The 14,654-nt window shown below is 42.5% G+C and overlaps 1 non-coding gene across 1 annotated transcript; it reads right to left on the reverse strand.

Annotated features, from left to right (window-relative positions):
* Positions 1 to 221: 221 nt before the first annotated feature.
* On the reverse strand, positions 222 to 427 carry LOC144990743 (small nucleolar RNA U3). Its single transcript, XR_013654699.1, has one exon. It is a non-coding gene; the product is annotated as a small nucleolar RNA U3 (small nucleolar RNA).
* Positions 428 to 14,654: the final 14,227 nt, after the last annotated feature.

Below are 14,654 nucleotides of genomic sequence, written 5' to 3' on the forward strand. Positions count from 1 at the left end.
GATGAGGAATGTGTCTTCCTCTCAGTCTGTTTGCTGGTTTTTCTGGAGGCAGCAATGAAGGTTTGATGTTTTTATCCAAAAATGTCATGGAAGTAAAATCTCACATTCAGATTCAGGTGGACTGTCAGAGTTTAATAATAACCCCAGGACAGAGATAACCTGATCTGATTCATTCACAAGTCGTTAAAAAAAATCCATTTCAGGTTCCAACAAACCAACAGTCCACTCAGACAATGTTTCCTCCTTCAGTGTCGCATCCAGAAACACTGAACAGTCTTCATCAGTGAAGAAGATTCTCATCTTGTCACCAGCTTCCTGCTCTGAAGGAAACATCTTCATTCATCATCATGGACAGCCAGACCAACCTCTGTAGAAACACAATCCTCTAGTTCCAGACTAAAGAAATGATCCCTGAAAGTAGAGTCTTAGTGAGTTCTGGATGTTGTTTGTCCTCTTCTGTCTGCAGACAGGAACTCCTGCTCCTGGTCAACTCCTGCAGATCACAGACTCACACCTCCTCCAATCAGACTGCAGCTTGTTTCTGAATAAAAAAAAAGCATTTTAGTTCTTTTCAATCATCAAAGTAACCTAACAATGAAATGTTGAGTATTCCCCAACATCTTTGTCCAGTTGTGTCAAACTATCTTCTTCTCTGTTGGGTTCAGCTGTCTCAGAGATTAGTAGTCATCCTAAAGCCTTCATCTATCTGATCACAGATGGATCGGTCCTTCTGGAACCTAATCAGACATATCAGGAACCTTCACTAAGCCTCACCCTATGTTCATCTTTACTCTCCATGAAGTGACTGCAGCAGGAATTGTGAGACCAAACTGTTAACTTAGCAGTCTGTGATCTGCAAGAGGAGACCAGGAGCAGGAGTTCCTGTCTGCAGACAGAAGAGGACAAACAACATCCAGAACATCCAGGGTAGATTACTGTCACAGTGCTCACAAATGTTTGAGTTACTGAGACCCATCTTGAACATCCTCTGTCCAGTGTAGTAAATTCTGTGTAGAGTTTTGAAATGGATTAGCTGCAGATTTGGACTTTTTGTCAGTTTAAAGGTGTTTAGACAAAGTTCTGACCAGAAGCTTTCATCTGTGCTGATGCTCAAATCTACGTCCCATTTTGTTATTGGAAGTGAAATATTATTATCTAGGTTGCATAAGAGTTTGTATATTTTAGGGAGAGTTTAATTCATTGAGAAATTAATCAGAGAGGTAACTAGTTCTGGTAGCTTTAAATTGTTGTCTTTATATTTAAACTTTTTAGTAATAATAGATTTAAGTTGCTGAAATTCCAAGAAGTTATTTATTGCATGTTTGTCTTGAAGTTATGAATCTTTTATCGGCGAATTGGCGAGTTAGATATTTTTAGAAATTCCCACCAGGCTGTTAAAGTGGCATTTATATTAATACTTTGGAAACAGTCCTGTTTTTTAACTATTTGGCTAATAAATGGAAGATCTGACAGGTTGATCTTTCCAAATGTACAATTTACAATTTACTTTGATATGAATCATACGTCGATACTTGGGTCAAGGTTCAATTCCTGGTTTGATACATGTATTATACCAAAAAAGAACAAAAAGCTTTGTTATTTTACAATTTTAATTTTTACATTTTGCGAAAAGGCAAAGAAAGTTTAAACATTCAGAGAAATGAAAACATGGAATGTGACAAAAGCTTCCTGTGGTGTTTCCATGTCTCTGTGACCCAGTTTGAAGACTTGCTGTCCTGCATTATTCAGATAGGACAAAAAAGACAAACAAGAAAAAAATCAAAGGGCCTTTTTATTATTGTCTGAATGGAAATTAGAACAGTGTCACCAGTTCAGCCTACCCATACTGCAGCTGCTCTGCTGTCTGCCCCACAGGCGGCCTCCCGTCGGCCGGCATAGTGGACTCAATTAATCCGACACCATGAACCCTGCGATAGGCTGGTGACCGGTACAGGATGTTCCCAGCCTTTGCCCAGCAGTAGCTGGGACAGGCTCCAGCAACCCCAGCACCCCGAAAGGCATACAGCGAGTTGAGAAAATGGATGGGTGGAAGTTCAGGACAAGAATGCTCAGATCAAACCTCTATATTGGATTTGCACTCCACCCGCTGACGAGTCCCTGCACACGTCACGTGCCCAAAGCTGAGTTTATGATTGGCTGACCTGGCTGACATGGCGACCTCCCAAAAGTTCAGATTTTTCAGAATGCTGCGTCTGTCGCTCAAAACCTCTGAGTGTGTCTGTACATTCGCATTCAGTATGAAAGTAATGGGGAATCAAACGATGGAGGACAAACTGTACAGTTCAATTTTATATCAAGTATTGCCGTATTCCATAACCTATTCCACTTTAGAGCACAAAGCTGCTTTTCTCAGTTACAGAATCTACATAAATTAGCAGGAATGGTTGAAAAGTTAATGCAAAGATCGTCAATGCTGGGTATTGGGCTTAGGTGTTAAAGGGCTAAAATGTGCATTCAGGATGCCACAGAAAATATAACACTCCTCTATTTTGATTATCCCTTTATCTGTTTGTGCTTTGTAAGACAAAATTCCAGTGTTAGGGCACCTCCTAAGCTCTAACGGATGGTGAGTAATGTTTATAAGGCTGTAAACAAAACATCAAAGCTGGCACTTTGACAGAAACTGATCAAGGCCTCCTTACAAAGAAGGATCTCTGCCACTGGTGCCAGAAAGCCATATCGCTGTTTCTGGGAAAACTAAAGTCATCAAATGAAGTCTTTACAGTACTCATAGAGGACAAAAAGAATAAAATATATAAATGTAACATCAAATAAATCCGTGAAGCAAGGAAATCAGAACAACTGACCAAGGCAAAAATATCCTTTAGCTTATTCTTTTTACATTTATAGCATGGCTATAAAAGCTTAAATGCTTTTTTAGCCATGCTCATCAAATTTAAAAACGTTATGACGTAATATACAGCTTTACATCACTGTGTCTTCTGATGACCTTAGACTCTTTTAAAGTGCATTTTAGATATAAAGTGGTGGATGGCAGAAAACTTCCTGCAGCTCAACCAGGACAAAAGTGACATTTCCATCATCGGTTCTGAAAGCAAGAGAGAATGTATTTAACACATCTTCAGAATTTTATACCATGTGAGAAACCTGGGTTTACTTTTTGACTGTAGCTTAATTTTTTTTCCACACATCAAAATATCATTAAGACAGGATTTTATCATCTTAAAACCGTTGCCAGAATCCGCCCATTCCTCTCTCATGCCAGCACATAGGTGCTAATGTTTGCTGTTTTCTTTAGTCGTTTAGATTATTGTAATGCCCTGCTCTCTGGTTTACCCAAAACGTCTATCTCAAATTTAAAACTTCTAACTCGGTGGCAGGAGTTCTGACCAGGACCAGGGGGCGGGAACACATTTGGGTGTAATTTCGCTGCATTTGCTCCCTGTGTGTTTCAGAATTAATTTTAAGATTATTTTATTGTCTTGTAAATGTTTTTACAAGACTACTTACTTAGTTAATTTATCTTCTTTTAAAGTTTGAGCCCTGAAGTCCTGCAGTGCTGGCCTTTTAGTTGTCCCTAAGGTGAGGACCAAAACTTAGGCTTCGTTCTGCCATTACGCTCCTGGCCTGTGGAACAGCCTGCCAGAGAACCTCTGAGCCGCAGAGACTGTAAAAAGTTTTTAACCTTTCTGCTATCCTATGCTCTTAAACCTTGGGACAGTGCGCTAAACCTTTTTTGTAAATGGCGTTTTTATATATAGTGCTTTCTAACCTCTTTCGAAGGCCCAAAGCGCTTTACAGTCACAGACTCATTCACCCAGTCACACACACATTCACACACTGGTGGCGGCTCCGCGGCCAAACACTGGCGCCAACCTCCCACCAGTGGGGTTCAGTGTCTTGCCTAAGGACACTTCAGCACATGGGCGTGCAAGGCCAGAATTGAACCTGCATCTTACGATCATGGGTCGACCGCCCTACCACTGCACCACGGCCGCCCCATTTTTCTTTCAATGATTTTTGATCTTCACTGGGTTGAAGATATATTGGCTCTTGTGTTTTTTTGCTGCAAATTTTTTTCCCAAAAAGGAAATTAGTTTTAATGTCTTTCTGCGTGCCAGTTCTTTCATCACCCCACATGACAATAGCCCAGATCATATCCACGGCATGAAACCTTGGAAAGAATTAGCTGTAAGGATAAAAAAGCTGAAGCTTATTAAAGTGTTCCTAAAATGCTCAAGATCAGCTATCTGGTTTGGCAGTTGTAAGCATAAACCATAGCTGAGAAACTAACATATGAGGATTTGATTGATGACTTTACCAATAAAAGAGCAAGACGGACACATTTTTAGTGTCTACTAAGAAAAGCAGACCAAGTTATTAGTGTAATTCAATTGTATTCATATAGCCCAATATTACAGCAATAGTTGTCTCAATGGGCTTTAGGCTTAAAGCTGCACTAGTTGTTTATAGTTTTTTTTAATCTTATAATGAAGGGCATTTGAAACCTTAAGCCAAGATGTGAGTTATTGTTACTTTGACATTTTTTTACCCCTAAAAAATTATGTACAATCTAAAATGACCTACAGGCTAAAATGTCCTAAAACCTAAAATTGACTTATTATGTATATAGCTCTGATGCTATATACCAGATGGAACTGAGTGCAGCATATGTGCCCCAACCCCAAATTTTTTTACTGAAAGACTGCGTCCCTTGTTCTTCCCCCTCTGATTGGAGAGGGTCTTCTTGGGGGGATGTGGCATCCACCTTCTTTGACTCCTTTTGGTTTTCAATACATCGGTCAGGCTCATTGATCTGCCCCTGCATCCTCACAAGTTTGCGTTTCAGCACAGCTATCTTTTTTTTCTGACATAAAATTGTCTTCCGTTTTAGTTTATTCTTGGAAGACAATATCTTATTTTGTTTTACAAGTCTGTCATTCTGAATTGTCAGCAGTTTATTTTCCAAGCTTTTGATGTGTTCTTGAGAGGTACTACTCTGGTCCTTAGTCATTTGCTGTTGACAGGTTAGCTGTGCTGGAAAGTTTTCTATTTCTTGTCTTAATATAGAAATAGTGTCACTTCTGTTGATGCAGTCTGTACTTTCATCTGGAGAATTTGGTGAACATTTGTTTACAATTTTCGCCACAAGTTCTCTTTCATCTTTTATCTGATTATTGAGTAACATAATCATTTCTCGAATATGCTCCATTTTGACCCTCAACATTTTGAGCAGATTTGCTTCAGTCATATCTTCGCTCATAGTTGGGGGGTCCTTCCCATCGTCACTCCTGTCTTCTTTCCCAGCCACATTCACTGATTCTGAACAGTGTGCCATCCTTCCAGCTTAAAACCTCTCTGCCTTCTACCTTTAACCTTAGTTCTATTTGTTCTTTCTTGTCTCAGCCACAAAAACAAATAATGATGTCGTTTGATGTCATCAAACATGAAACTTTAACATCATGATGATGTTTGATGTCATCAATACATTTGATAGCAGCATTGTGATGATGTATGATGCACTCAAAACTGATTTAAGCCCCTCTTTCATGTAACAAAATTAAATTATGTTTGTTTTATTTAAATATATTTATTTTAAAATAATGTATCTACATTTAATTGCCCTAACACAAAATGTATTAATAGTTTCACCTATAAACTCCAGTAATCCAAAATAAATGAGTTCAAGTAAAGGGCATGCTGTGCGCATGTTGAATGCTGTTTTCCTGTTTCTCTTTATTTAGTCTTTTATAGTATCTTCTGTTGTTTTACGGCAACAATTTTTCACCTATTTTAACCATTCAACTGTTGGTGAAGGACTTCTTTGAGATCATTGACTCTTTTAATCTAGTTCAGTGTGTGTCTGGAGCCACTCATGAAAAAGGACATATACTGGATCTTATGGATTGCCTGTTTTTTACATGGAGATCTGAGACTTGGCTATTTTAGACCACATGCCTGTGGTGTTTGAAGCTGAACTTTTTCGTGCAGCAGGTAAATCTACCGCTCCTCTTTCCCTTTTATCTGTCTGATAACATGGCAACTGTTTTCCTTTTATGGACTAAACTCACTGAAGCTGAATTTTGATACTCCACATATGTTTACATTGTTTTCACTTCACCAGAAGTAGACTTTTCTCCTCATTCTTTGATTTCTGTCTGTTTTTCTTGATGCTTCATTTTTCCTGAAGTGTAGAAACAGGAAGTTTGTTGTTTCTGTGTCAAAGTGACTGAATGGAAATGTTGCTGCTGCAGCTCCATGTCTCCACCTGGTGGAGGGAGAGCAGAAGTGCAGCAGCTGATGGCAGCTTCCTCTGCCTCCCACTGCTGTCTGACTGCATTCACCTGAACCTGAGAGGAAACACAAGAGAAGAGCCAATCAGTGGAGGAGCAGCTGATCTGTTGGTGAAGGAGGATCAGAGCTGATGATGAGGAGGGTTTCCTCTGCAGGTGAAGGAGGAAGGTGTGTGTGAGCTGATGTGGATCCAGTCAATCCAGCAGCATGGATCAGTGGGAGGAGCCACAGGAGGGAGCCCCTCCCTCTAAAAGCAGAGATGGTAACCATGACAACCAGAGCAAAGCTCAGAGGTGAGATGAACATCTCCAACTGTCCATGATCTTCTCCATGTCAGAGCTCAGGACTCACACCAGCAACCTTCATTCTTCACAGGAACCAACCTGGACCTGGACCTGGATCCAGCTGGGAGTCCAACAGGAGGGACAAATCAAAGAAATATAATCATGAAATCAAAGCCATCCATTCAGGAGTGGAACAGTGAGTGTTTGTCAGAGTTTTTGGAGGCTGGATTCTAGTTCAGATGATCAACAGTTTTCAGATGAAGGACTTGAGGTCTGGTTCAGTTCTGGATCTCTCTGATCAGACTCACTTGGAGCATCATGTGTGTGATGAGATCTTTTCAGTTGAGTCTTCTGAGAGTCTCTGAGAGACATCAGAGATGTTGGCTGAAATGACAGAAATGAATCTTAACATGTTTTCTGACTTGAAAAAATGTTTGGATCAGGAAGGACAAAGTTCAGACAAATATTTTAATTGAAGTCTTTCATGTAGTTTATCTTATAATTAACAACAGAAAATATAAAATATTGATCCATAATTAATCATGTTCATTCCAATTAGAACTTATTTTGTATCTCATTAACAAACTCAAATATTAACTTCTTCACTTTAATCTGGTCTAAATGAGATTCAATAATCCAGTTGACTGTAACTCTGATTCATCTGTGAGTCAGACTGAATGCAGGTTTACTAATATATTCATCCATAATACTACCATATTTATAGTACAGTGTAGAAGTTTGGGGAAATACTTATAAAACAAATCTACAGTGTTTATATGTCTAACAAAAAAAAGCTGTTCGAATAGTTCATGGAGTGGATTATGGGTCACATACAAGCGCTCTGTTTTTAAAGTTGGGTTTATTGAAATGATGGAATCTAGTGAAACTGAAAACAGCTCTCGTCATGTACAAAGCCAGATACAACTTACTTCCAATAAACTTACAGCAAATGTTCAAAGACAGAGACAGGAGTTACAATCTAAGAAAAAAATGAATTTCAAAAAAGCAGTGCATTCGAACAACAAAAAAGAAAATGTGTTTATCTAATTGTGGTGTGTTTTTATGGAATGGGTTGGATGAAGGTTTAAAACAAACCGAAATTTTACATGTATTCAAAAAAACCTACAAGAAGTCACTAATAGAACTTCATAAGGCCAGAAATGATTAATAAAACAAAAAATGTCACTTTAGAATATCTGAATCTAGAGTCAAAGATTCTAAAGAAATCATGGATTCACAGACATTTGATTGAATTTCTGTCTGGATCAGAAACCAACAGCAGACATTTCAAGCCGTCATCTGTTCCTAATGTTCATTCCCCGCCATCATTGAAAGCTTTTGGAATAGTCCCTAAAGCCAGCGATCGGGCCGCTTTGGAGCATGAACTCATCACTCGGTGTCACGGTGGCAGAGAGATGACAGATCCCAAATCTGAGGCTGAAATGATCACGTCCTACCAGCTACACTCTGGATTTGGTTCAACAAAAACTTGGTTTCTGCCACAAAACCAACCTGAGACACTGAAACAGAATGAATCCAATGCAGAAATGTGTTGACACCTTTAATTCAAAGCTTCAATCAGTTGGAATCTCACGAAGAACATTTCAAAAATCCACATTTGGATCAGGCGTCTTCATCAGAGCACAACTCATGTTTCCAGGACTGTGACTCACCAATATATCCTCATTTCCTTTACACAATCTGTTTCCATCATTTGGATTTTTCATAAAAACTTGAGTTAGAAAAGAATTGTTGCCCCAAAATGTCCAGTTTGAATAGTCTACAGTTTGTTGTGTTTGGTTGCTAGGTAACAGGGTCTTTAATGTCTATGATGTCATGGTGGCTTTCAGAGTTGAACTCCTGAATATGACGGTAAACATTTGGATTGAACAAAAATGGGATTGAAGCTCATGCTAAATCCTGATCTCAATGCTGAAAAAACCTCCTCCTAGATTCTGGTTGTTTGGAGAAGTCCTCCTCTTCCAAGAATTCCTGAAAAAAGCCCTCATTTCTCCTGACCATCTTCAAAGCCACTTTCTGCTTTAGTTTAGTCCAAACTTGCTTCATGCTGACAACATTTACAGCTTGAATCCATCTGAAGAATCCAAGGAAACAAACCAATCTAAGTCTGCATTCATGCCACTTCAGGACCAACAAAGCATGTTTCCAGGACGCTGACTTACCAATAGAACTTGGGATTTCCTTTGCAGAATCCTTCTCCGTGTGTTTTCCTTTGTTTTTCTCCCCAAAACCTAAAGCAGAGATTTTTGCTGAGCTGCAGAACAAACGTCTGACTGCTTTAACCGCCGTTGATGGTTTGTTGTGTTTCCCTCTATAGCTGCTATGGTCTTGGTATGGTTGCTAGGTAACGCTGTCTTTGATGATGATGACGTCAGAGTGGCCTCTAGAATGGACTTTTTTCTTGTGGAACCAGGAGCTGTAACATTTAGGGCACTAGGACCCAGAAAGAGGTCCAGGCAGTGACGGTGTTCAGTGACGTCACTCCTCAGTGACGGACATGCTGTACACAGCAGACTGCAGACCAGCCCACACCAGCAACACCATAGTGAAGTTTGCAGACGACACTACTATGGTGGGGCTGATCTCTGGGGACGACGAGACGGCCTACAGAGACAAAGTCCTGAAACTGTCCAGGTGGTGTCAGGCTAACAACCTCATCCTGAACACCACCAAGACCAAGGAGATCATCCTGGACTTCAGGAAGAACAGAGCAGATCCACCCCCACTCTACATCGATGGAAACTGTGTGGAGAGGGTCCACAGCTTCACCCTCCTGGGCACCACCATCTCTGCTGACCTCACAGGGTCTAACAACACCATCAGGAAGGCTCAGCAGCGCCTCCACTTCCTGAGAAGACTCAGGAAGAACAATGTGAACCAGGAGCTGCTGGTAACCTTCTACCGCTCAACCATTGAGAGCATCCTGTCCTCCTGCATCACAGTGTGGTTCTCCCACTGCACTGAAGCAGAATGGCAGAGCCTCCAGAGAGTGGTAAAGACAGAAGAGGATCATCAGCTGCCCCCTCCCCTCACTGAAGGACATCTACCAGTCATGCTGCCTCAGCAGAGTGACTGACATCATCACTGACTCCACCCATCCTGCTTTCTCTCTGTTTGAACTGCTGCCCTCTGGAAGGAGGTACAGGTCCATCAGAACCAGGACAAACAGACTAAGGAACAGCTTTTTTCCACAGGAAATCACCATACGGAATACACACACTTCCACCAACTACACCCACTCTGACTTTTTACAAATGCTAAATCTCTGACTACACATGTGTGTAATATCTTGACTTCTGTGCAATAACACAATATCTACTATGCTGCGCTCACAGCAACTCCACTCATTCCATTCTATTTTGTCCATACATATTTAATATTCAACAGTTTCTGTACATATTGTTCATTTTTTGTAAGAGATGTTGAAGGAATTTATATTTTTGGTAATTTCATTAGGGTTGTCAGTCTTAAATTTTATTACAGTGAAGATAAGTCATTTGCTGAAGTGTGTGCTTTAACATCCTTTCAACTCTGAAGTTGCTTCCTATAGTTGCATATGTGAGAGGTGTCAGGAATGCAGCTACAATCTCAACCCCCCTTCAGGAGAAAATGGTCTTTGATCTTCTGAGGCCATTTGGTTGTAGGTCTGACTTGGATCATAAATCAATCATCTCTGAGACTGATTTCCATCCCTGGGAATCGCCACAGGCATCTGCTCCCGTGTGAAGAACAAAGCTCTAGGATCGACTTCCTGCGGTGACAGTTCCTGCCACCCATGGGGATTCCGTACCGTGTCTATCTGTGAGGTTCCCCCCAGAGACCAGGGGCCTCATTTATAAACGTTGCGTACGCACAAAAGAAGGCGTACGCCACTCTCTACGCAATAGTTGAGATTTATAAAAAGCAAACTTGACGGGAAAATGTGCGGTCCTCCACGCAAGCTCTGACCCAGGCGTACGCACAAAAACGGGTGAAATGAGAAATGGCGACACCGTCGGCAGATGGAAGAAACACGTGAAAGTGACAGTGTGTGCCAAATCGTGCTGGCATGTGCTGTGCTACACAATGTGGCACAGCTTAAAAACGTGCATCTACCCCCTGGCGCTGATTGCTGTGTTGGCCCTGACCCTGAACCCCATCCCCACGCATTTCAGCCATTTGCTGCTGCTGTGCGCCAGCGTTTGGAAGTGATGCGTCGCTTATAAAGAAAAAGAGGTGTGGAAAATATTATTTATTTAAGAATTCCCTCATCGTGCAGTTTATTTCAGTCAGGGCGATCTTGATTTCGCCCAACTCCTTGGCCACCTCTCTGATTGACGTAATGACTTCCCTCTGCATTTCAAGGACTGCATCGGTGAGGACGCGTCCACTGCTGGAGGGTTGAGAGCCGCGTGCCGTGGAGACGCTGGGGCCAGACGGCTGCTCAGCTGCAGCATCGTAACCACTGGCCCCGCTGGAACACCCAGCAACTAAAATAAAATTGTTCTATATTAATCTGTAATTGTGTAGCCTGCATACATGTGACTTGACTGCATTCATTTGAATTATTTCTCTTACCTGTGTCACCCTGACCCTGGCGCGTCGGCGTCCCCTCCGTCTCAGTCAGGTGACTGAGGCGGAGGAGGACGCCGATAAGGGGGACTTAATAGGGATTCCCCAATAATAGCGGCCAGTTTCTCATCAAGAGGGGTCAGCTCCGCCCCCCCCCCCCCCCCCCCCACGTGGCGGACACACTCTGCCGATGCAGCGCTAGACGTTTTTTTGCCTCGACTTTGATGTCCGATCATTTCTTTCATTTCTTTTTTATTTCGGCCACGTCCGAGGTTGTGAGGCTACAGCATTTACGGCGTCTGCCACCGTTTGCCGCTCACGTGCCTTTTTGGCATTAGTAATGCCCACACTGTGCCCCAAACAACACTTTTCTCCTCTTTTCCACCTCGCCAACGATAACTTCTACTTCACATTGAGTGAAGTTACGTTTTTTTGATTTCCTCTCTGTGTTTGCCATGATTTAGCAAGCCATGAATATTAATTTGTGGGCGTTTCACGGACTATTTATGGGCAACTATGGGCGTGTCATGTAGCCGCAAAAGCTGCGCTGCATTTAGAATCGGTTGTGATTTATAAAGGGAAAGATGCGTAGGATGTGCGTGCGCACGGTTTTATAAATCCGAATATTTCTGTGCGTACGCACGTCCTATGTTTCATCCGTACGCCACTTCTGACGCAAATCTTACGCAAAGTTTTATAAATGAGGCCCCAGATGCTGTGATTCTAAGGATGGGCTGAAGGAAGTAGGCGGGCTCCTCTGTCAGCCAATCTCTAGCGACCAGAGGCGGAGATTCGGCGGCCATCTTGCTCCCGGGGGAGGATGTTCTGACCACATGCTTAAAAGTCTGAACTCAAGGAACTTTTCTGTGTCTCCAGACAAGCTGCATGTGAATTCGGAATGTAACCTCTTGCGTATTCCAGACCTTGATTTTGGACACCCAGATCGATCTGTTTTATTCTGTTTTATTATCTTTTACTTTTTAGAAATATTGTTAGGGAATAAATTTGTTAAACTTAATCCGGCCGAATCCCGTGGTTTTCTCCTTCTCGACTTTATTGAACATGCAACAAGGAAAGTAATCTCAAAGCGACAGATTATATTTTCCAACAATGTAAATACAGTTATTCTATTTTATTTTATTTTATTTAACTTCATCACTTCAAGGCTGCTGCAATTTCATTGTATCACCATCTACAATGACAATAAAGGATTCTGATTTATTTCTGGAAGACGCCATTTTTGTCCCTAAATGTTGGATTCAGTCTGAATTCCAGTCCCACTCCCAGCATTCCTGCTCCTCTTTAGTTCCTCCTCTTCCTCCTGATCAAAGTTTGAAGCCCAGAGCCAAAAGTGCGTCTGCAGCTGCTTCTGCTCCAGCAGCCGCTCCCTCTGCTCCTCCTGCCTCTCCTCCTCTGGGAGCTCCTGCATCCTCCTGCGCTCCTCCCTGTCCTCCAGCATCATCAGGAGGCTTTCAAAAGGCTTTCTGGAAGGTTCCAAAGCAGAAACCTTCATCATTTGAAGATGGAGGAAGACTCCAACACTGACAGACAGACAGACAGACAGGAAGTCTCCTGGTTTTTCTGCTTCAGAAGGTTTTTGGGAAACTGCAGAGTTTTCTTTGTGGAGCTAAAGAGCTGCTGTCAGTCTGCTTTGGTCCATCAGGAATGAAGGTCAGGACTGAGAGGAACCTGAAGAAAGTGACTCTTCATCATCTGCTGCTGAAGAAGACAGAGGAAGATCCACTGTGAGAGCAGCTGCAGAAAGCTTTCTGCTGTTTTTCTCCTCTGAGAGAGTTTGGAGTTCCCAGCAGTTTGAGTGGAGCTGAAGCAGCAGAGCTGAAACAGACGTTCTTCTGCTCCCATTCAGCATGAACGGACAGATCCACTGAAGGCCGGCCTGAAGCTCTGGCTTCCAACACGTCTGCATGGATCCAAGCGTGTGCAGTGTGTGCTGACATGCTGTTCTCTGAGGAACATGTTGGTGTCTGACTGGATCTGAGGACACAAACAGCTGCTGACATCTGAGAGGGTCAAGCTGCAGAGTGGCTCCTCAAAGCTCACGTCTCTGTGACAAACATGATGCTGCTTCTGTCTGTGCTCCACCACTAAAAGGACTGTCCAGAGTTGGTCCTGATCCGGTTCTAGTCTTTCTGGCTCCAACTTCTCTTTCCTGTCAGGAACCCTTCATGTTCTCTGCCTTCCTCACATTTCTGTCTTCTCTCTGGGCTTGAAGCCCAAAAGGAGCTGAAAGCTGCTGACTTCAGTCTGATCCCATGTTCTGGATCATCCGTGTTCCTGAAACACGCTGCTGGACCCGTGATCAGAGGAACCCAGGAACCGGAGAACTTCCCAGAACATGCACACACATGTGGAACTGTTCTGATCATCTGTGTGTGTTGACAGTGAAGGAGAGCTTTGTCCTTCAAGAACTTCATCTTTGAAAAAACTTTATTGACTCTGACAGAGTTTCAGTTTGAATCCATGTGGTTTTCATTCTTCCATTGAAGTTGTCTCCAGAAACTAAAGATCTGCTGAATCAATGCTCCTCTGAGAACTTTGGAGCTTTTCTCTGCATCTGTTCCACACTTGAATGTGCAGAAGATCAAAGCGCCGGACGCTCTGAGCTTCAGCGTTCCAGTCAGCAGCTGCTGAACCAAAGCCAGCAGCAGGTGAGGATCTGGGCCTCAAAGATGAATGGAAGAAGGGATGGAGTCCCAGTGTTGAAGACATCAGCTGGAGAAGCTCTGAGGCTCTTTCAGGTGGGCGTGGCAGCGCTGCTGCTTTCCAGCAAACCAAGCAAACTGCAGCATCTGTGATCTGAGAGGCTGTTGGTGAAGAAGAGCATCATCAGCATAGAACTGTGGGCCGTTTGGCTTCAGAAGAACAGCTCCATGATGTGGAAAGAATCTGTGTCCTTCAACAGGTCCAGAAGATCCCAAACATGGAAACTGGAAGCAGTTTGGATTCCGGTTTCTTCCTGAACTTTGAGGATCCAAATGCTGAAAATGGAAGCTGACAGAAAATGCAGCAGACTTTACCAATGTGCTCAGAACACTAGAACATCCACAGAAGAAGAAAACACTGTTCTAGTGGAACATCTACAACTTCTGTCCATGATTCAGAGGAACTGCAGAAAGATGACTCCTCCCACTTTGGGTTTGGTCAAATGTAGAAAAGACAAAACAACCAAATCCAAACAATTTGGATCAATTCTGGCAGAAAATTTTCAAACTTTTTGAAATTTCAGGAAAAAATCTTCAAAGAAATAAATCTATTTTAGAATCTATAAAGAACACTGACTGGAAAACAGCACCAGACTGCTGCAGCTGCAGACCTTCATGTGACTGTGGGAGCTGCAGCAGCTGCAAACATCTGGACTTCCTGCTGCAGCTGCAGACCTTCATGTGACTGTGGGAGCTGCAGCAGCTGAGGAGCTCAGCATCTCTGCAGACTCAGACGGAGCTCAGAGCTTCTGAAAGGAAATGACAGAGTTGTGGAAGTTTAGTGTCTGAACTTCTTGGA

The sequence above is a fragment of the Oryzias latipes genome, chromosome 2 (genome assembly GCF_053564925.1).
Source record: "Oryzias latipes strain Hd-rR chromosome 2, Olatipes_Hd-rR_3.1".
Classification (NCBI taxonomy): Eukaryota; Metazoa; Chordata; class Actinopteri; order Beloniformes; family Adrianichthyidae; genus Oryzias; species Oryzias latipes.